The sequence below is a fragment of the Hylaeus anthracinus genome, unplaced genomic scaffold, assembly GCF_026225885.1.
Source record: "Hylaeus anthracinus isolate JK02 unplaced genomic scaffold, UHH_iyHylAnth1.0_haploid 11989, whole genome shotgun sequence".
Taxonomy (NCBI): Eukaryota; Metazoa; Arthropoda; class Insecta; order Hymenoptera; family Colletidae; genus Hylaeus; species Hylaeus anthracinus.
The window spans coordinates 10398016-10422339 of NW_026534337.1; the positions used below are offsets into that span (position 1 = coordinate 10398016).

The 24324-nt window shown below is 44.1% G+C and overlaps 1 long non-coding RNA gene across 4 annotated transcripts in view; it reads right to left on the bottom strand.

Annotated features, from left to right (window-relative positions):
• The window catches only part of LOC128888250 (uncharacterized), a 44900-nt gene that overhangs the window by 19607 nt on the left and 969 nt on the right, over positions 1-24324 (bottom strand). The window contains exons 2-4 of one of the 4 annotated variants that reach the window (XR_008460217.1): positions 23995-24116; positions 23013-23168; positions 22709-22798 (exon numbers count right to left, since the gene is read on the bottom strand). This is a non-coding gene — a long non-coding RNA (uncharacterized LOC128888250). Of the gene's footprint in view, positions 1-16286; positions 16422-22708; positions 22799-23012; positions 23169-23664; positions 24117-24324 lie in introns of those variants that run through there. The other 3 variants (XR_008460214.1, XR_008460216.1, XR_008460215.1) reach the window with 3 other exon arrangements.

The following is a 24324-nucleotide window of genomic DNA, read 5'->3' on the forward strand; positions in this document are numbered from 1 at the left end:
GTGACAACTTCGCGATTGTTATTCCCGCAATTAAGAAGCCAAAGAGAGAGAGGGAGGAAATAGCAGGCTGCGATTCTAAAATGCTCGCGGTTGTCGCGTCGGATATCATCCTTTTTTTTTTTCGGTGGAAGGAGCACGCTTGTTTTATTATCCGACGTAACCATCGCCACGTGAAAATCGCTTATAAATGCAAGCGCGACTGCGGTTCGCGCGGCTGAATTTCTCACGATTACTGGACGTTCTACTGGAAAAGCGAAACACAATGGAGAGAACCGTAACACGTAAAATATGTGAGAAGAGACAAAGGATGCAATCTCGCTTCGTACGCCGGTTAAATTTCATGTTTCTCTCGTCAAAGCGGAGCAGCTTCTTCGGGGCTCTAACCTACCTCAATCCCACGACAATTTTGCGCTACGCCGAGGATGAAGTTTTGGTACTCCTGTTACGAGTGTCCCAGAAAATATTGCGCATCTCGAATCCTTAATTTATCAAGTGAGAACTCGCAACAAAACGTAACTCGGAGCATGACGATCTATGGTCGCCTGCCATCGCTCCGAAGGCAATTGCATTCCTCGGCAATGCCATGCTGGTTCTTTGGATGCAAAAAGCTAAGCACGTTCACGTTTGATGTCGTCATTATTGTTGAATCACATTGCGCTCAAAAAGTGCGCCATTGCTCGGTAAAGATGATCCAGAGTCCGTAGGTGCGCTGGGCGAATTGTAAACAGAAATAAACGACACGAGGATTTGTGTTCGTTAGGGACGGAATCATTATTTTTGACTCTTGAAAAAGATCGTAAAGGATAACAAAATGGAGGAAGATATGTCGTATGACTTTATGTTTTTTATTGAAACGTGGCGACTGTTGGGGACACGTGGCGATCCTCGAACGGAATAATACACGTGTCCTTGGTTGGAAAAAAATAAGGTAGTCGAAAGGAAAACAAATTTTGAATTATGTCAGAAGTCAGAAAACGTCGATATAGAAACAAAAATTTGTTACTCCACGAGGCCAAGCGTCTTCCTAACACATCTATACCTAAACTCTCTTCTAGACCACTCTCCGCCATCGTTGTATCAAGCCTGCCGCAATAACCAGTTACTTTCTGTTTGTTTCTTTATTTTATAAGGGCACGTAGTCTGTTTTATCCCTTAGAAGCCTGATTTTTTCAAATTAAATTTTAAAATCAATGTATTTATTATTTGAACAATTTTGACAGCTGACGTTTATTTTTTGGACTTTTGTTCAAAGAAGTCCGGTATCAAATTTGAAACTTAGGCCATTTGAGGGTTATATCGATTATTGCACTCATTGGTCCAGTCTTACTTGTTATAAATCATCAATCTTGCACATGTGTCTTTTTTCATATGACATTTACTTTTTTTTTTCATGAATCCTTAATTTCTTATGTTACATTCGTTTACGTGTCTGCTGGGACCCACTGGCTCCCGTTATAGCTCGGATACCTCGGGATCGCTGAGCTCGTACTGTAACTACGATCAAACATAGCTACAGCCCCTGAGGGTTTACTTTCTGTTGCTTTTCGCGAAAAACACTTGTCCGGCAACATTTCCCATTGATCGCGACGAACGTTGGAACAGTTGAGCCGAGGGGCCACGGTCACGAGTCAGCCGTGGCATCGACGAGCAACGTTTCTAACTTCGAGACGACGTACCGATGAATATATTGCATCCTCCTCGAATAAAAGTTGAATTACTACCGTTTGACGTGGCGGAGAAGTCGTCTCTCGTGTCAGGTGGCTGGCGTTCTCGTTCCCGTCCGTCCGTTTCTACGAGTCACACCTTGCAGGAAACACTTCAGGCTTAATTGCTCCTTCAGGACCCTCCCCCAGCGGCTCGCGAAGCGCAGAATCAGCACGGAGGTTAAGGATATATCCAAACGAGTTCTTAGCATTCCACCTGCGCGAGACCCGGCTCCCAGTCGAAGATAAAACACACTCCGTTATGCAGTGTCTTTCAAAGAATAAAAATATTAGGTTGTACGGGAACTCCGTGCCAATTTTTTTAAAAATATTGAAAGACACGTTTGAATTTTAATATATTAGAGGAACATTTGTTTAATAAAGAAATCTGAAATACTAATCAACAAAATAATTTCCATCATTTTCTAACATTTTCTGCCAGCGTAAAGGCACTTGCTCGACTCCCTTTTTAAAACAGTCCTTCGATTTTTCATTGAGAAACTTTTCCAAGACGAAAACATTTCGATTACTTTTCGGTCCCCCTAATATATTCTTTGAATTACATAGATACCATTCTGTTCCACAACCTTGCCACCTTTCGAGGGATATACACATGCTATTTGTTTTCAACCGTTCCGACATATTCAGACCTGCATCACATTTCAGACAAATCAATACATCTTTGTTTGGAACTTCAATCTATACGAAGAATACGAAACTCAATGTACGAGGGGTGAATTATTAATTCCTGCCAACACACAAAGTGTTAATATAGGTATGTGAATACCTCGAGATGAAAAGTGTTTCGTGGCTAAAAGTGCTTGGAAAACCCTGCACTAGAATACCGGTAAACTATTTTATTGACGAAAGTAGTACCACCTGCACCGAATATCTAAGATCGCGAAGGGTTGAACGTAAACCGCCACCGATTCCGGAAGTGAAATCTCGCCAGGTCTCGAAATCGCGGCACAGTATCCGCGAATATGACCGAAAGAGGTCGTGATTACTCCCATCCAGATCACCCAAAGCCGCTGCACGTGACAAGACCAGAGAATTAATCCGCGCCCTTCAGGAAGATTACGGATTTCGGGGAATATAAGGATTTCCGCGGGGGAGAAAGGAGGATGGAAGGTTACAACGCAGAAACGGCAATCTCCTCGAGTGTTTACTCTGTGTCCAACAACGCGCCCGCTCCCGTGCCGTCTCCCTCTTTCTCTTCGGGCATCGCACCAAAGTTTCCTCAGCCTCGTCACGCGTCGCTCTTCCGTCCACGCTCGTTCTCGTTCATCCCCGAACCCAGGGTCTCGAAGTCTCACTCGACGCCGCCTGTTCATCCCCGAATCCTCGATAGGCGGCGGATTCACCGGCGAATTTCGCGAAAATCGCCGAGGGCGAGTGGCCCGACGAAGCGGCGATGTTTGCCGCCTACACGTCGAGTATTGTTGAATCACGGCCAGCCCCGGTGCGGAAAGGGGAACAAATAAAGGGTTATTGTATTTACACCGAAGCTCCGAGCGATGGCTCTGACACGTGTTTACGACGTCGAGACGCTTCTTCTTGTTCGAGGCGGGAAGGATAGGGACGTCCGAAGCCTCGTTACCGCGTCAACGTTCGCGACTCCGTCTCGATATTAGTGGAATTACAACTTCTTTCGAACGATAAATTTCTCCGAATGTCTAATCGCCGTAGGAGATGGGAATTATCGCGACACCGTAAAGGGCAGGTCGTCGTATTTGCATTCCGCGCGGTGAGGACTGGTTTCGCGTTTCTCGGGGGTTGGTGCAGCGAGAAGGACAATGGCGGAAAGGTCTTACGTTCGTCAAGATTTTCTGTCAGTGGTATAAACCCCCGTTCGTAAGTCACCGGGACACTTACTCGTTTTCAGCGAAATAATTATTGAAACAGATGCAACTCTCTAGCTTAATTTTATTGTTGATTTTGTAATATTCAGGCATTTGACGATAATTTCGGTATGTGAAAATAGAAATCAATATTCGATGTTTAAATAAACGTTTGAAAAAGGAGCTGCGTGGGTAAACACTCATTTCGCGAGGTTTCCATTCTGTATGTGTTGGAACATATTGTTCGAAGAGGATTATATTTGGAACGTTATGAAGAGTTAATAAACACTGTAAGAGGAGTTCTAGACTGAACAAATATAAGCATGAACCCACTGTTTCTTTATTTCAAGTTTGACAATGCATGTGACCACCATGAGCAGTTTCTAGAAAAGAATTATCCACTCAAAAGCGTTCGAGTATTATTACTCTTGGTAAAAAAAAGGCGGAAAATTGCGATAAAAATTAAAATTCCGAAATCAACAGTGTATGACACAATGAAACAGTTAACAGATACTAATACATTTGAATATAAGACGGTCCCACGGTCCAAAAAAACGGAAATGTACATCTACTCGTGATGAGTCGAGTGAACAAGATAGTAAGTGTATTAGGAGATTCGTTAAGAACGTATATTTCGTTCGAGAATATGGTAGCTGTTGTATGCTTCGAGATTTCCTATCTCACCAGTACCGACGCGTAATGTATTCTTTTCAGTTGACGAATACTCCCACCTGCTAACCTCGTCATTTCTCAACGAATGATCTGATTTAGCAAACTCTCGAATAATTACCGTCTCCAAAAAAAAGTAAATCAGTCATGACCCTCCGAAGCAACCAATCGTAATCAACGTTGCCTTTCCACCGATAAATCTTCCGAAATTCCTAATCGTACTACGTGATAGTGCCCCCGTACGTGTTACCTAGCGCTATCGCTTGACACCGTAAACGCGAGCACGGCGTATATTAGCATTTCGCACGGCGCAATGGCGAGGACTGGCGTCGTCGTCCGTCGTCGTTCAGGGGGGTTGGCGATGGGCGAAACGCGAGGGTCGGGGTGGTCGGCGAGGGTCGGGCAGGGGTGGCGGGTTACACAGCACCAGGAACGAGCCATCATGCCTTGTGATTACCGGTGGCCCCTGGCACCGGGGGCAGGAGACGACGCTGGGCGCAGAACATAGCCTCTCATTAGGACTCGCGTGGCGCGACACGAAATAAGGGTGTATCGCCGGTCGGGAAAATTGTAAGTGTCGCGAGATCAAAGCCCGGCCTAGTAACGCGATATCGCCCCCGCGTGATAGGGCACGACTTACTCTCTCTCTCTCTTTTCAGCCCGACACTCGCCTTAGGACCCCTTGGATCGACGACGACCTCTTTCGCGACGGAGAAACGAGGCCCTCCTCCGCTTATAGGCCGACTAGGTGGAGCACGTAAGGAAATAACGTTACCTCGAAGGTGTCAACTGCAGCACAAACGACCGCGCCTTGTCGCCCCGTTGAGCCGTTATCGGCAACAGGGAGAATGGCTTCTCCGGCAAAGAGGATTCGCGGTGGAACGAGCTCGAGGAAACGAACCGTTTTTCGACCTCTGACGGGCGATCCACCGGATGGATCCGATTTCGTTCGGGCGAGAAACATCGTTTCACCATGGCAGAGGTTCGTTAGAATTTTGTCGATAAAATCGCGCGCGGCGAGGTATCGTTCGAAATAGTGGGATCGACAAGTCGAATTGGAGTAATTAAAGATCAATGAAAGTACAGTATCGGGAAGCGGCGTTGCTCCCTCGCGTTTCCATTTAAGTTCGTCGAACGAGCGAAGTTCGGCTAACTTCCCTCGCTCGGTCGGGCTTGTCCTTTGAACACGGTCAAAGAAACTACCGTGAAACGGTATCGGGACAAAAATCGATACCGCATTCCCCGTGGCTATCTACGAGGCACTCGGCGCGGCTGGGTGTACCAGTTCGCAAATTAAACCACTACGGAGCAATCAAGAAGATTAAACGTCGGGAAACAACGCGAGCCAGCGGGCCCTCTCCGATGGCACACGATCGGATTAGACTCTGAAAAAAAACCTGGCCTCAGACCTGTTCCGGTACGCGAATCTACGAGCACGGATTGGGAACGGCGCGACACGGAAAGAGACAAACATAGACGTGCTAGATCCACCACTACTTTTCGCGATGTCGAGTGAGTGTTTATTAGAGGCATACTTCCTATTGATATTCTAACTAGTAACACCTCTCGATTTTGACTACGCATTGCACAAGAGTCCTGCAACTCGTTTAGTTAATTACCTTCAACCCTTCGTTTCTTTATTCGTTTTAGAAAATAATTGTATTAAATTAGGGTTGGCTATAGATCAGAGACTGTAGCCAGATAGGAATGGACAATTAGTTCAGCGCAAATGATGTCCATATTTTTAACATATATATATATATATAAGTTTCAATTGTAATTCTGGCGAACAGGAACCTACTAAGATTGAAAGGGCTAAGATCCAATGATCACAGAACAAAACCATCCTTTGTTAACTACTATTACAGTTACTATGTTACAATATCTCTATAAAGAGGCCCAAAATAATCTAAACAACTTCCAGGATGTACTTCTCCAACACTAGGGCAGCAAGTGTACGAACCTAGGGACCGATTAGAAAACGAACGCCAGCCGTCGCCGCGGGACTATTTATGCTTAGCGGACAGGCGGGCATTCTCGATCGTACGTTAAGCGACGGTCTGATTTTCTCTGAAAAGAAGGCCCCCTGGTCGCTATCGGCACGGGAATCGGATACGGGAACGTTTCACGGCTCGCGGACAGTGGTATGCGTGTCGCGGCCGTGTAGAACCGTGCCAGGTAGCCGTTTTGCTTTGCCGCGGGAGCACAAATCACACGGTTGCGAGCCGGTGGGCCTCTCGTCCGCAATTATAACCGCGTACACGTTTGTAATAACCGTGCACGGGCACCGCTTGTAATATATCCAAGCCACCCTGTGAGCGACTGCACCGTAAGAACGCCGTTAGAGACGGGGGACCTGTTTCCTCCTCGAGGTCCGGCCAACCCCGTTTTCAGAGGCGACCGCGGCCAGAGCACCTATATCATCGAAAGAGCTGCGGAACTCGAGGGGGGTGAAGCCAGTCGAAGGACCGATAGGATCGGGCTGCCGTGCGCCTCGCGACGTTATTTATGATCGATAATTAGCGGTATCTATCGCTGGCGGCGCCAACTTCACGCCGTACTCCGCCCAGACCCGACCAATGATATACCATACACAGCAACGGAAACAGAGAGAAAGAGAAAGAGAGAGAGAGAGAGAGAGAGAGAGAGAGAGAGAGAGAGAGAGAGAAAGTCTCTTGTCTCTGCGCGGATGCTGCTGATGCAGTTGCCTGTCATTGCTGTTGGCCAGTTCGAGTTACGATCGACGCCCGCGTTTCTCGGACGCTCGTGCGACAACCAGACAGAAATTACCGCCGAGGTTAATTGCGAGTGGAAATAATACGCGCGAAAGGATCCGTGATCCGATCGGGGGATAGCGGAAGCTCCGTACGATCTGCTCGACGCGATATCGGACAACCAGGGACTCGCGAGGTGCCCGTGCGTGCCATCGATGTTCCGCGCTGATTCGGAACCAAATGTAGGAGTCAGGGTGTACGAGGGAGGCTTAGTCGTTTAAGGGATGGTTTCAACGATCGACTTTCGATTGGATACTGCGAGATAACTGTAAATCCTTTCAGAAAAGAAAGATGGGCTCACAAAGATGGGTTTGTCCAAGGCTGTCCTACGCACTCAGGATTCATATTTTGTCGCCACGAACAGCTTGATGCTTTAACCCTTTCAACCCTAGTGGAACATATATGTCCTAGTGAATATTTCTGGCTGCCTTTCATCAAATTACAATTGAGACTCGCGGAAGCATATGTTAGAGAAAATGAAGATGATTTAACTTGGAGCAAATTGTCTTTTCTCATTTGACTACGGCCTTTGATATACAGTCGGTCTCATAAATATCAGTATCCTCTATGTCCATTGAAAACGTGTATCTAAATTAAATAATAGACTAGATGTTTTCAAATAAATGTTTCGTTATAAATATGTACATGCATAAACTTTACTGTTGTATATATATAATATCACTTAATTTAGACAAATTCCTTCAATAGACTGTAGACTGTATAGGCAACCATAGTTCAATAGACTGACTGTATAGCCGACCATAGTTTAATACAATTAATTTCTAAAAGAAATTAAAATACACACAGAGAAAGTCAGATTGAGTTTTTCACTTTAATCTTTACGCTCTGTTTTTCGTTCTCAAGGTATGTTGTAGTGCACGTGAAGTCTGCCTACGCGAAGTCGTCTCTTCATCGCTAGTAGAGAAATCGGTACATCGCGTTGATTAATTTCAACCAGTACTCTCTGACTAGTTTCTTGTTGATGACGCTTGCTTAATGTTTGAACACGATAATCTTCGTTGATTACCACGTTTCTTGGACGTCTTGACCGGTTTTTCCTATGTATAATTACCTTTAATAGCAAATTTTTTGCGTACCATTAAAGATTACGAAATTCCTATTTGTTAGGCTGTATTACGGAATAATCTTTTTTTTTTTTTAATAGTCTTTTAGCAACGCTTTCTGAAATCCTAGCCAATTCTTTATACCTACAATTTCCTATTAAAAATTTGCTTCGCTTCTCGACACCCTCCGACATTATTACTGTAATTATCGAATTAATTTCTCAACGTTGTAAATACCGATAAACTTGAAGAACGAGTCTGCCCACGAGGGAACGAATTCGACGTTGATCGACAGGTTAAAAATGCGCGTTCAAGATGTCGCGTCGTTAGCGAAATTTATCGAGTGAAATTCAATTAGAGATTAATAACAAGGTGCGAAGTGGATGCGTGTGTACTAAGGTAACGTAGCTTCGATCAGATTGCCAAGCTTCCACCAAGCGTGCCGTTACAACCTGAATTTGAATAATTAACAATATTGCAACGCGCCGAGTCACTCGGCGGAACAGATGGCGATTAGCCGCGTACAAACCGTTGGCATTCGCCCCGCGCTGGTATATTCGTGTACGAAACAATTAACACCCGTGGGTCCGTGTATTCCATTTTTCAGGGCGCGTTCGTTAATTTGACACTTCGCCAGCGCTGCTTTCCGCGGTCTGAAGAGTCGGAACGATCAAGAAAAATTAATTAAGTTAATGATGAGCGGCCGCGGGAGCACCTGATAAATTGGTGAAGAAAATGGCCGGAAGGACGAACCACAGAAGCAAAACGAAAAACAAATGATGTGCTCTATAATGGACAGCCGCTTGAAAATAATTGCAGAAATTAAATTCGAATTAATAACAGCGACGCGTCGCGGGACGTTAATTACTCGCTGCCACGAGTGCGGAGTCGTCAGACGGATTATCCGCGTTTGCCAATACCGTACGGATTCGTGAGAATTGGTTATGTTTCGCTCAATCGAAGATGTCTGACGAATTTTAGTCGAATAATAAATGATCGAAGACTATCTTGATTTGTTTCAATCGTGAATTATTTCATTTTATTGTTGAGGTTTTAATTTTTACTCAATGAGTAGTGGATGAGAAGCTGTTTGTCTTGTATGGGTTACTCGAGACTTTATGTAGACTAGAGTTTTGCTTACCTCTGCTCAGGAGGAACCAATGACAGACGACGAGGCGGTGTAAACACATTTACGCGTTCAGAAACGGAACGAAGTCAAGTGCGCTCGACGGAAACGGAAGTGCCTGTCATAGCTGGATACATAAACACACCGCGCTATTATATATTCACGCAACGGGTGCCGCGAATAATCTCTTAGTCGCCTTGAATTTCCTACCGGGATGCCTGAACAAATATCGCTTCCTAGCTAGGAGGGAGTGATGTAACTATGGGCGAGTTAAACACCTCGTCGCACCTAGCGCAGCTGTATAGATTTTCGTTGCACCGAAATGTCGTCGACTGTCCTCGAGATCCGCGTCGGTGCAACGTTGAGTGTCTATGAAAAGCGTTGGATTACTCGATCTCACTGGTAATGATTCACTATTCCCGCGAATCCTCGACAACCGACTCTGAAGCACCTGGCTCGAGAAATAGCAAAAATTATCGTGCGTCGAATTGACTCACTGGATTTAACTCTTTCGCGGTTAAGTTCGTGAGACACTCAAATATAATTTACTATTCCAAAGCGTCGTTCCGTCAAGGTCCTAAAATCGACGAGACATACTTGTTAATTTAACCTAAAAACGTTTCTCAAGCTTTACAGTACGATAAATCAGAAGCTGAGCATTTGGGACGGCTCGCCTCGAGGAGTCGAGATAAGAACGAAGTCCTGTTTACCAGTGCTTGCTAGCGTGCATGAAACTTTGCACCAATTTTATATAGCAGTCAAGTAAAAAAAGTAACAAAGTACCTACTTCAGATCCTATCAAAATGACCGCCGTATTTTATTCGAGTGGACAGTTACATATGCCAATGCCTGGCACAGTTAATTCGCATCGCAGTACGTTGAATCAATTTTTCCCAACGCCGAAAAGTAGTCGATAACCTAACGTTCGGATGTGTTAAATCTTTCGGTTACCCTGCGGACACTAACGAAGCCACGCACATTATTCAGGGCCGTATCTGTGCCATGTGGTCAGCAGGGCTCTTGGCAATATTTATGCCGCTGTAACTGTCCGCCTACCAGTAAAGGGGTTCCTAAACGCATCAATTTCACGCCGTGGCGCGAAAAGGGCGTGAATATTTGAAACGGATATCCATCTTCGGTTACTTTGTTATTTGGCCGGTGCGATCGCGGAAAGGACCTTCATATCCTCTTATTATATTTTTCAGCCCGGTTTCGTGACCCATCGGTATCAGTTACGACTTTCAGCGTTTCGAAATCCGCCCCTTCCGTGGATGGCCGAACCTAGCGAAAAATCGAAATTGATTTAGAATAGAGATAACTAGAATTGCTTCCTCGAAAACTCGCTCACAAAATCTATTGGGAACCATTTAACTAGATATCTTGGAAATATGTATTGTACCGATAATGCTATTCAATTTTAACTATGTGTGGTCAATTACGATCGATAAATGGCTATTGAGTCCTACGAAATCCTCTTGGATAGCAAGAATCTAAATAGATCTCTTGAGAGTAAGTATTGTATCGAAGAAGCTATTCAATTTTGAATATGTATGGTCAACTATGATCGGTAGGTGCACCAAAAAAATCGATTACAAATGCAAAGATTTATCCAAAGCAAACGTTTAACTGGATCCCTTAAAAGTAAGCATTGCGCTGGAGAATGGTAATTATGTACGATCAACTATGATCGATAAATGCTCCGAAGGAGTCAATTCCGAATGGAGCACCCATCGACTCCTCGTGACGTAACGCGCATCTATAAAGAAAACGTGGAAAGCGTCGCGAGCTCGGCGTCGACGAAATCAACTGGTCTACGCTCGTAATCGATTCGTACGTTCGAGAGGGGGGCCACGAATTTGCCTCACGGACGATTTGTTTTCTATTCATGGACAATTTGACGAGGCCGCCGGTGCTGCAGCAGCGGTAGCAGCGCCCGGCGCCAGCTTTGTTCGCAATTCGGTATAATGTCGCATGTATTTGGATCACGTTCCACGATATGTCAATATAAAGGAGTTACTCGTGGGTCTCTGCATACCAATTCGGGGGCGGAGCAGCTTGTTATCCTAAATACACGAAATCCTTTGGAGACGCTAGGTCCGCCTTTGCCTCTCCCCGTCCTCCTTCGTTGCCCTGTCGCCCCTACCCTCGCTCGTTCACCCACCCCCCCCCCCCACCGTCCCCTTTCCTTACGTCCTGGATAATGCTAGACAAATTGACGATTCAATCGAATACTAAAGGATACACTGCGCCAATGCCACCGTCGCCCGAAGGATCAATTTAAGCGTATTATGGAAATAGACGATCGAACGTCGTGCATTACGTCTTTGACGAAAGGGGGATCGTCTTTGAGCCACGAAGATTGCTACTCCATTAAGAATTTATGAAAAGACGAGCCACGAACTGGTGGAAACGTTTATATTCGAGATCTGTACAAAATTGATACCTTATCAACGCACCGGGAGCCATCATCCGTGTCTAAATATTGGATCATCCCATAAGTTCGCAGACTGTGTCAATATTTAATAAAAATACCACAGAAAGTATATAGTGACGATATAATGACTGAGAAATGAGAGAGATTACCTTTTTTTTTTTATAACACTTAAGAATAAGTTTCACATATTAATTAGAGTAACTTTTAGGACGACCTAATATGTTCTCAAGAATTACTGAAACCAATGCTTTGTCGACTATAACTTGTACCAAACTTACTCTTACAAATGGTTTGTAATTCTTCTCTTTATGTACCCTCACAAAAATTCGATACATTCCAAACAAACACCTAACCACTCCCTCCGCCGAGTTATCAGCGTCTACCCTTTGATCAAACTCGTGCGGTAGATGAAGACGATCCAAACGAATCGCGGAATAAAGTTTCGAAGCTTACGTTCCCGTAATCGTATCAGTCCGCCCACCCGCGTGTGCAGACGTTTCACGAAGGAGGGAAAAAAGGTAGAAGAATTCATTTCGTCGCCCGCGGTTCTCGTTTCCATCTTTCGTTTCACGAAGCACGGAAACGCCGCCGAGAGTAGGAGGGGTGGGAAGAGAGGCCGCGACCTATCTAATTTTTAACGCCGATCGCCTCACCTCGGAATATCGACGGCTACGACGGAGGGAAGGGGGGTCGACAGTGGATATAAAACAAGCGAGTTGAAAGGTAAATCGGGAGAGCCGGTGAAAAGAGAGATTCTTTTTATTCTTCCCCTCCCGTTGCTCCGTCGCCGACTGAACGGAGGGGTCACGGAGGGGACGACAGGGGGACAGAGATTGGAAGACAGGAAAAAGGAACTCGCGCTTTATCCGAGGCCTTTTTTTACATCGATTCCGGCACCATCTCGTCTCCTTCGGCTTCCTGCTCGAGTCGTCACCGAGGGCTCGACTATAAAATATTTGCTTTGGTAATGAGGCCATGGTTGAGCAACGGGCTGGCTGCACCCCTGCCGAAAGAAGGGATTCGAACGGCAAATAGAAGAGCGCGGAGTTTGAGTTCCAGTAACACCTTCGAATACTTCACGGAATCTCTGAAACGATCTAACCGATAGTCCTGCCAAGAAACTCCTTCACTCGCTCCTTTTTACAAACAAGCCCATGCGCGTCTTCAACTCTGACCTTTATCGGTATTGTAATAGAAGTCTCCTAGGGAGTGGGTTGCAGCGTCTTCGCGAGATTATTGCGCGGAACTGGGAATAATCAGATCCGCGTAAACGAAACAATCTCGGGATATTCTCGTGCAGACGGTATTAAGTCGAGAGAGCAGATTAATTGGGTTGGCAGTGGGGAGAATTGGAGGCACTAGAGATTCTACAAGAATTCCAGTATATATGAGGACTTCTATCTAAAGAACTGAAACATGAAAGTCGCTAAAATGGAGAAGATTGGTATGTACGACGAAGTGATAAGTACTCTGAATTTATTAACGATTTAATCAGACCAACGTGAGTGAAGGGTCAACTCTAACATCTTCCAAAGGTGAAACATTATTCTTTCTACTATGTAATCATGGGGTCTAAACACCTTTCAAAGTATTACACACACACACACACACACACAACGCAACCCGGGTTGCCTCTACACAAAATCATTCTTATGAAACAGAAGAACCTTAATCAATGTTACGATCAAACGCAACATCGATCCCAAAACGCAGCGTTTCGTCCAGCATTGGCACACACGATCCCCAAAATCAATTACCCCGCATCGCCGATCTCGAAGCCCATCGTTGTCCGTGTTTCGAGTGAAATAACAATCGTGGGGCCCCGAGAGGTACCGTGGCAACGCGTTAACGCACAATACCGTAACGAGCTAATCACGATATCAAATTCTTTGCCTGTCAGCGCGGCATTTCGATGCTAAGATATCCGGGCGTAGCGACAGCGGGGGGTCCGGTCTGTAGAAAAACGCCGGATGACCGATTATGATGAAGCGATTCTCCCTGCACGGACCAAGAAAGACAACGGCAAAGAAGGACGGTAGACAGTCCCAATATACCTCGGAGCGAACCTTCTCATAATTGAAACACGCAATCTCGTACTTACGATAATGCATTTTGCTCGCGCGAGGCCCGATGCTTGCGTCGTGTCGCGTCTCGTAATTTTTCTAATTAACACGTCTCGCGCGTCCGCGCGTTCTCATCACCGGGGTCATGGTAGACAGATGCGGGATTCGTAAGAACGAGTGCAATTACGGATCGTCGAGGATACCGTTAACTCAAAGTGAAACGGAATTTTGATATCAATGCTATGGAGTACTGGGACTCGTCTAGAATTTAATAGTTGGCACGGAGTATAAGGCATCCACCTTCTTGTCGTGAAACGAGGGAGAAGCATGGAGTTAGGTTGTTGCAACCCCTATCAGACGGAAGCACGCAAAATAGAGAGGCTTGCATTCGATAAGAAACACAGTTTAGCTCATGCAGTGTGCAAACCCCTATGCTTGAAGTTTTCCTCTTTGTTTGTCTCGTTTCCTATGTTGAACATTTTCCAAAAAAGAAAACGAGACCACCATATATGCAAACTTAAGCCTTTTCTCCACCATCACGCACACGTTACCCTCACGTTCCCAGATTCCTGATCTCGCCACGTAACAAATTGTCAACATTCCTATATGTGCCCTATCTAGCATCATTCTAAGTTGCAGAATAACGTGTATCTACCAACCCCGCGCTATCTGAGTCGCGCGAGAACAAAGAGGATCCAAGGGATTGGTGGAGTCCGAAGTACCAGGTACGTACGACAAGGGCACGGTGCCCCGACTACGTGTCAGATCAATCATACACCGTGCATTCAGACGTCCCGCTGGGATACAGGACAACTAGCCCCGCAATTCGTTTCTCCTCGTGGCTGCTGGCCTGAAAGAACGTGCCCGAGGACCCTCTCTCCTGCGACCGTGGCCCCCAACTGGTATCCACGTTCGATATGTTACAATAAAAGCACTATCCTAGCGCCGACACGTGATGACTCTATCGGACGGGCAGACCTGGCCTTTTCTGAGAATCACGCGTCTCTCGTTCGCGTCTCGGCCCCAGGATGCACCAGTCATCGTCGAGACGTCGTCGGCGCGTTACATGCCCCCTTCTCTCTGGGCCCCCACCTCCCCTTCCACTTCCCGTTTCACGATGGAAACGACGAGCAATCCGTTCGTCCACGGACCGAGAGAGAAAGGTAGCGACACTTCCCCTCGAATCGTGTAAGCAACATCCTCGGGGCATCGTTGCCCCTACGGGAAGATCGAGCTGGCGCGAAATGGATCTGGCATTTCGAACGCTGGATGGACCCTCTCCTTCTTTGAATTTATCGATACTATCGGGATGATCCCGGCGCCCTCGTGTTTGCTTGCTCGCCCCGACAATGTTAGGCGTTATAATTTAAACGAATCACGGAGCGGACTCTTCCGTAAGAAGTATTGTCCGCGCGTCGATGAAATCTAGTCGAAGGAGAATAGGGTGTTACGAATATCTCGCCGGACGATTCTCAGAGGCAGCGTTAAATCGACTTTACCCATAACGGAGCCGTTGCGTCGATCGTTGGATACCGAAAGGTCCTAGGAATGGAGCAATAATTCGATGCTGCGCGTGGTTACGAGGATGGAACACGTGTTCAATTAAGCAGAGTTATGTATCTTGTGTTTAAGTCGGAGCTCAGGACGTCTTCGACCGTATCTCTTAGACGTCGATGTATGTAAATGTTGAATTAATTACTGATACGTACAAGCTACGCCAGTGACTCAAGCATCACAAAAAAGAAAAATAAAGTTAACACATGAAGCACGATGGAGAAAGTTTAAGTGCACAAAAGCTATAAATTGATGAAAATATCGAGCAACTTCAGGTAACGCAGGTAATTCTCATTTACGTGATTCAAATCTCCGAAAAGCGTGATTATGTGGTCGTCATCTGGGAGCAAAATGTAGTCGACGATGAGTGTAAACAAACCGTAGAATATTAGCTGTCAGCCGTCGAGGCCGTTGTAGCGAAAAATGGCTTTAAATATTCAAAATTTCGAATTATTAGCGTCACTTTACCAGAATGGAAGTCATTTTCATCCGTAACAATAGACGAGGCGGTTGCGCCCCAGAACACAACTCGGGGAGGCCAGGGTTGGTATCCCACCGAGGGATTTTTTTTTTTTTTTGTTACGCGATTCTTTTCCTTTTGCGGTTTCCCGTCACTTTGCGTAATATGCTTAATTAAACTCCGTAATTGGCAATTTAGCATCTCGCCGCGTGAAAGAGGTGACACATTTTGATGCGTGTCAATGTGCCATAATTCGATAGGATCCTTTTTTAATAACTTTGCACCTTTTTTTGGTAAATAGAATTTGAAAAATCGAGACCGCCAGGGTTCACACATTACTTTGATAAATTGATCGACTCGTGGAACAAAAGTAGGTATGTATAAATGCATGTGCGAGGTTTAGGGAAAGTTATTACCGAGAATATTCGTAAAAACAAAATTCATGTAGAAGTAGGTACATATATAAATATAAATGTGCGAGGTTTACGGAAAACTATTATCAAGAGTATTCGCAAGCAAAATTTATGAAAGAGTAAGACTCTGTAACACTCTAAAATAAAATATTCCAGTGAAGAGATAAATTATAAAAAGTACTTACTTACGATTAAATTCCAATGTCCAATGAAATTGTCCCCCGCTTCTTGTCCATTCTTTGGGTATTCCTGAATTTCCTGGCTCTTTTCCCGTGACATCCTGTGCGTGACGACAGCTATGAACGATATCGGATACGTATCTGAAAAACGGCGGGAATTAAGTAATTCAAACGGCAGAAAGACCGCATCATACCGACACCTAATTCACCGAACGCGAAAAGCAGCCATCGTCGGAAATTTTTTTCCCCTCCCACGCGAACTTTTCACGGAGGAACTTCGTGCTTAAGTGGGTTCCGCGTTCGATCGTATGCAAATTAGATTCGGCAGAATTGCACTTGCAAGCGAGGCTCGCTGCTCGATTTTATCCGAGCCGTTCGAGATTCGCGCGCGAAAGGGCCCAGCGTTGGTCATGTATCCGTGTCGGCTACTTGGAAATAAGTCGATCGAAAAATTTGTAGTCCTGATGTGAAACTAAATTGACATCGACTGTATACGAAAAGGGGTAAATAATACAGCTTAAAGATTGTTTTCTTGACTAAGAAGCTATGGTTCTCCTATGCAATCGATATCGATACATTGCGAGGAAAAGAAGCAAACATCGATTCGATGTTTAAATAACGACTATCGTTTCTAGGGAACGAACTTCCACTGAAACCTCGAGATGAAAAAATCGTTTGATTAATGTCCCCTCGATTACCAAGTATGTATAACGACTAATTTCCTACCTCTCGTTATTTTTAAGAGGAAATAAATTTGTCACGTCGTGCTCGTGCATTACATTGGCTGATTGTATAACGTTATTACAAGCTCGGAGCGCATTCCTGCATTAGATACTTATCGTCTCGCTCGTCGACTGCTATCGACATCGACTGTTTCGCTCGATCGTGTTCATCCTGGCGATTTTTGTCCCCTCGGCTGTCGTTATTGCACGTGGCCGAGATTACAGGGTGCCGCGCTACCCTTACGCGGCTCGACGTCTAAAGATTATTTAAATTGCACCTCGGCCAAGATTTTCGCCTTTTCCCTCGACCCGTCGACAAATTATCGAGAAGACGAGAGCTTTGTTTCGACGCTCCCGACGTTGCGTGACCGAAATATTTTATACTATCTTTTGGACGAATGGACAATTAGTCTCGCGACGTGACGATCTTGCATCTACTCTATCTAAATACCTTTATTCATACCTACCATTGTACTACTCTTTAGGAACGACCTTTATATGTTTATCAATGGTGTTATTAATAAAAAGAAATTCTAATGTAATCTAATATCTGAATAAATTTATCTGGCTGGTACGTAGAGCACTGTATTATTATTATTATTATTATATGCTAACTCAGTTGGTTCGATTTTCTCTAAATATACTGGGTTGTCTGGAAAGTTCATGTCGATTTTTGGTAGGTGGTACAGGTCTGAATATATCGGAATGGTTGGCGACAACTAACATCTATACATTCCTTAAACGTTGGAAAGGTTGTGCCTTTGAATTTTTCCAAAAATGTCCAAATGTGCTTCTCAATATTTCCCTAAAAATTCGCACGAACTTTCTGGAAAGATGCTACTAATATTTGCATATAGCTGTACATACAGAGTATCGTTTACTACCTGGAAGAAGTTATAATAGAACAAAAAAGATAGAATCGATAATTTAAGTTAGAATTACGTTGATTGTGGGGATGAATCCAGTGCAGAGACTTTGGTTAGCAATTGTTTCTAACTGACTTCTTTAGAATTTTCTCGATTTATTCACTACGAGACAAATTCGTGCGAAATCACAGAGATTAATACATTGCACCTCGCCGTAGCGGTTGTCGCCAAGAAACACGGTTTGTAATTCCTCTCGTTTTACGATCCGACCGCGTCCCCGCGAGTCTCCTGTTACACAACGCTCGGTTATTAGCGCGCATCGTTAAAAGCGGAACATTCGCCGGCGCGTACCTCGAAGACGCTCGAACCAACCACCGCGAAAACCGCAAGAGCAACGATTTCGTCAGCGCGTCTCGTAACATCTCCTAAACGCACGCTCGCATTCGTTTCAGAAAACCGCGTGGAAAATCCGTTGGATTCGGCTATTGCGTTTCGTGCGCCCGTCGAACGTTCCTCGACCGCTCACGGTTTCCCCATCAAGAATCCTTAATTCCCGCCAGCCAGTGCCCATTTACCTTGCGGTCGGCATTTGCAATTGCATCGGCCATGCAAGTGGAGTCCCTGATGCGTCCTGCGGTCAAACATCATCACCGTAGCTCACGCGCCCTGACACAGGATGCACCTACCCTGCGGGACCTTCTAATATTCGAAATTGCTCGTCCTGGCATGTTTATTTGACGTCGGGGCTGCCGTACTCAACCCCCTCCCCATTCCAATTTGCCGGCTGACATTTTTCAACTCCTGCCGCGCCCGCGACGTTCCCTGACTCTCGGTTTCTTTTTTTTTATTTCTTTCCTTTCTATTTTTTTTTTCTTTTTTATTCCCGCCCGGGTCTCTCTATCTCTCTACGCCCTCTCGTCGTCCCGGTCCCTCCTCGCGAGCTTCGACTCGACAGCTTTTCGTTCGACGGGAGTGCTAAGTCAGAAAATCGCGGTAACGGGGTCTAGCCGGCGGCGAGTCCGTATCGGGAATGATGCTAAAAGCATCCACTGCAACGCGTTTCCGAGTCGCGGACCGCTCACGTGTGCGTGAAGCTTGAAACGTTTACCTCGACGATTTTATAACGGCGAAAACTGGGCCTGATTTCGATTCGCGATACCTAGCCTTTTCCTGGGGACGGTCTCGTTTACCGATGCACAGGGTGTTAGAGAAACAAAGGCGAGGTTGTTAGGAATGTGACGATGCTACTATACTTGAAACTAAGCGTTTATGAAGACACATTTATGGGGAGATTTGCGAGTGAAAAATAACGTAGTCCTACATTTGGGAACGGTCAAGACAAGCTTTGTTTGTTACTGCGTTTCGATTCTTGGGTTAAAGGGATGATGATTTTTTGGAGGCATCAAGAAACCTATTTTTTGTTTACATTCTTATTGACTAAGGTCTCTATTGCGTAGAATATTATTCGTATAAATAAGATGTATAATAATATACGTGTATAATTGTCGCGACACAAGGCAGACCAACGAGAGGGTGCAGGAAATTGCTATCCGACTAAATGAAAAAACTAGTACTCCCACAATATGAAATAATCAAAACCATTCAATTAATTTTGAGCCAACCTTGTCCCTAAACGAGTTTCTCAAACAGCCATCTGTTCTCATGTACATTTCCACCCCCTCTCAAGGTGAACATTAGAAACATTTACTCCCAGCTCGAAACGATCGAAAATGTCAGATTATTATGTAAGTCTCCTCTCGTGTTTAACCACGCGGACTATCGACTCGATATAAGTGTGCACAAACACGGTCCCATCAGTTCGAGCTACACGACGTCCATCATTGCTTTATATTTAGTCTTCTGGCAACCTCTAAACCGTGCGAGCGAGATAGTTGATATTTTTATCCACTCTGGTTTCTACATTTCATCAAAGAGAACGCGCTACGCGAGTTGTTGTGATTCTCAATACGCGATGAGTAGCGTTTACACCCCTGTACGAACATTTCAAATCGACATTGAGGAAGTTATTTAAAATCAACCAACTGATTTCTGTGAAAGAAACATCGATGAATTGATCCGATGTTTGGAAAGACCCAAGTATTAGGTGTACGCAAATGAAATCTATACATTTTGAAAGAAACTGAGAACGATTTACTTTACTCATTTACTTATTTTGATGCAGTTTGACCAGTCGTGCCAATATCAAAAACACTAAGCTCAGAAATGCTTATATACTATTTTCCAACACCATCTAAAAAGTAACTCTCAAAACTCGTTCGTACGTTTATTCAAAGAATAAGGATGCATGAGATCATTTGCCCTGAGTATTTCCAATTTGCCCCCACCTTCGCTATTACGATACATTTCCTACTCGTTTTCCATCCGTCGTACCCCACAAAACTTGTGTGCACACCTAACAAAAAGATGGCCGCTGCATGATATTCATAAAGATAGTTTCCGCGATCCATTATTTATTTAACCAGAAACACGCGATGATCCGATATTACCGCGAGTGGAGCGCGTGCATTAGGCAGGCCATGAATTAGTGACTTTTCTAATAAGACCGCAGTCGATTGTACAGCGCGGTAAGCACGGTGCATTATGCATCATGCGAGCCAACGCGCGCAGCGCATCCGTCTAAACGTCCGTCAGCGATAAATCGAGTAACACGGCGAGGTGCGCGGCGCGATATCGATGAACGTATAATGAACGGGGCTCGCATTCTACGCAATTCGAATTATCCTCTAATTATCGTCTTCGGTTTGCATTATCGGATCTGGCCGCGCGAACGGACAAATCGCTCGATGCCCGTGCTCATCTGAAGGAAAATCCTACGCCCGGCTTACGATTTCCACGGTTAATCATTTGCTTCCAGATCACGTTGATTACGCCAGTCACGGAAATTTAAGTTCCATCCAAATGTAGGGATTATCGTTAGATGGGGAACGTTTACGCGTAGATATGGACGTATTGTTTAACGTACGTTTTGCTTATTTTAGTTAAAAGGTGCGCGCACGTTACGCGTGTTTCTTTTATATCTGTTTCGCTGTATATTGGGTTGCGATCATAGATAAATCGCCGAGGCGCTAAGTGACGCTGATAGATCGCAATGCGTACATTTCGTTTTTTGATATCATGCGAGAGAGGATGTATATATAAACAATATCCATGGTTCGTTTTACTGGAATTCGTACTAGTAGATATAGTACATATATTAGTCTATATCATCTCATCTTCTATAAAAATCTATCTTCAGGAGTATCTATCAATCAGGATCTAATTTTTCTTATACGTATTTTCTACATATATTCTATTAGTACCAAACATAATCAAATTAATAACGCTGATCGTAATCGTAGCAAGCCATTCCTAATACCCATTTCAATCTTCCTCCTACTCTATTTCTCCTATATCATCCAGTATTTAACATTACACGATATGCTATTACATCGTATGTCCCAATATTCTCGAAATTATGAAAAACTGTCCCCCATAATCGACTATTGCAAGGCTACTTTTGATTCATTTAAAAAATTCTGAAAAATGCTCAGATTCAGTGCGCGAACGCGAGCCATTTCCCCGTTTCGCGTTCCATCGAGCCGAACGATTCGAATTAAACGGGACGCGAGTCGAACGACACGTTGCATAATACATTTTTAATTCCGGCTGGCGCATTGTTGAGCCATGCCACGATATCGCTGACGGATCTATGACGAGATATCGTATAGGCGCATCTCGGTCGTTAAGCCTCGCGGCTTTTTGCAAGACTACCAACGATCCCTATCAGTACAAATGAGTGTCATTTGCGCACGGGCCCGGCAATGGGATACGAAAGTGTGGAGGCATCTCCCGTCCGTGTACGTACGACCGACCGTTTCCTCTGTTATTTTTTTCGTCGTTCCTGTGACAGTGACGCACCCACGGGAGAGAGGAAAGGGTTGCAAGGAAGCACTTGCATCCCTGCCAGGAATAACTATTCTCCAATCGTTCGAATTTGATTGCGAGTGAAAAGGGAAATGTCATCAATTTCGTGACCCGATAAGTATGAAAAATGTCTATAAATATCTATTCTATTTCGCCGTTTGAAAGGAGAAATAAGTTTTATATTCTCATGTCTAGATTAAATTTTATCTAACTCGTATTATTTCGTTTCTCTAACATGCCTAAATTCATTAATTGTTAACAGTTTTCGAGGAAGAGAATCTAGTACATTTCACAAAAAAATGTTAAACGATCCAATTAAATTCAATTGAATCCAAATTAGATTTAACGGAGTTCGTATTATTTGATTTCTCTAAAATACCTATGTTGATTAATTTTAAAAAGTTTTTAGTAAACCTAGAAGAGAAATCAATTTTATGGAAAAATATTTCATAAATATTGTCTCTATATTCTCTGATTGTGTCGTAACTCGTAACATATTCGTCTAGTTTAGTTGCACCTTGTCGAATGCCAGAGCGCGCCACTTTCCTGCACGCGTGCCTTCCCCACGGCCCTTCGCCCTCCCCCCACGGTTTCCAAAAAATAGAAGTTCGAACGGCGTTGAACGGAAAATTGCACGAGAAAAACGGCAAACATTAATTTCGACCCAAGCCTCGCGACGCGGTCTTTTTCATAGGCGCACAATGAAACGCAATATACCGTGGCAAGTTTCAAACAATTAAAGAAGCCCGTTGTTTAAAATATTGCCACTCGCCAAGAGCGAACTGTACCGATTAACGACGAAAATGCGTTTTGCTTCGAAACGTGCAGCTCGGATAATTAATCTATTATTTCATTCTTTTTACTATTATATGTGTCTTCTATTAATTAAATATTTACTCGACTGTACCAGTATCACTGACGATTAACAAAAGCGATTATATTGGGTTGTCCGGAAAGTCCATGCCGATTTTTGATAGGTGGTGCAGGTCTGAATATGTCGACATTGCTGAAAACAAATAACATATATATGTACATCCCTTAAAAGGTGGAAAGGTTGTGGAACAAAATAGTATATATATATAGTACATATATATACTATATGTATAGTATACTATATGTATACTATATATCTATATATATATACTATATATATATAGATGTACTATATATATATATATATATATATATATATATATAATAAATATAAATAAATATATTACAATTCAAATGTCCCTCTGAAGTTTTCTTAAAAATTGGCACGAAGTTTCTGGGCAACCTAATACATCAAAATTCAAATATGCCTTTAAATTTTTCTTAAAAATAGGCATGAACTTTCCGGACAACCTGATACTTTGCATTGAATTCACCTTGCATACCTACAACAGAAACAGAAAAAAATGAATAAGCTAAATATCGCGACGGAAAATTTATAAGTTTAAGCACCGTAACGTAATCCACGTATCGACGTAATCACGTATCGCGGAATGTAATTTCAGATTCGAATTGACGGGTAACGTATTTGATTCTAACATGGCCGACCCGCGAGTATATTAAATTCTGAACGCGCAATTCCGAGGACCGCGGAAGCTGTCCGTCACGATCGGTCGTTTCGATACGTTCCGAGAATCCATTTCGTCGAGGTTAAAATATTCGTGCGCTTAGCAGCGAGTTGGCCCCGAAATATGCTTGTATTAGCGACGGCTCGCCAATTTGCGCTTATTAATTCGAATTATCGCTGCCACGTGGGTGTCCAAGCACAGGATATTAAAACCCCTGACCTTTGCCAGGATGAATCGAGCCGAAGTTTGCTGGCTGCGCTTTCTGTCATGGCGTACGCTTTGACTACGGCCAACGTATAAGAAATTCACTTACTCGACAAGAACGCCGGTGGCACCCACGATCAACAGGCAGATCGAAACTTCGACGTCGATAAATTACGATGTTGCGAACTCCAACAAGTATTCCAGCGACGGCAAATTAGACGACGTTAAACGATCCGCGCGAACACCGAGAGCGATTAACATCGTTCGACGAACTCGTCCTTCGCACGACTTTTTTTTTTACGAACGCGTTCGCTACGAGGGGTCCGAAAATTGTGTTTACGCGATCGTTCCGACGCATCGCGATAACGGGCGAACTCGAACGCGTTCACTATAGCAATACTGTGTAACATAATACAACGAACGAGAGGTTTCACTGTACTTTTTCTACATTTTACAAGCAACCGATCTGACGCGCGTCTTGACATGTCACTTTCCCGCGTACCTGCACCTCTTGTGACGTCACACAGATGGCGAAGTCCACGAGGCTTGGCCGATTCCCAACTGCTAACAGATTTTCATGAAAATTATACGAATCATTTATATGCATCGACACATTGATAATTAGAAAATAACTATAATAATGTGTTTCGTTCTTTTCAAAAATGAACAAATTGTTCACTGTTTTCCATTTATTATTCAAGTTGCATATATTATTGATGCATTGGAAAAATTTAATTGTTATACTTGTTAGAGTATTTTATTTTAATTT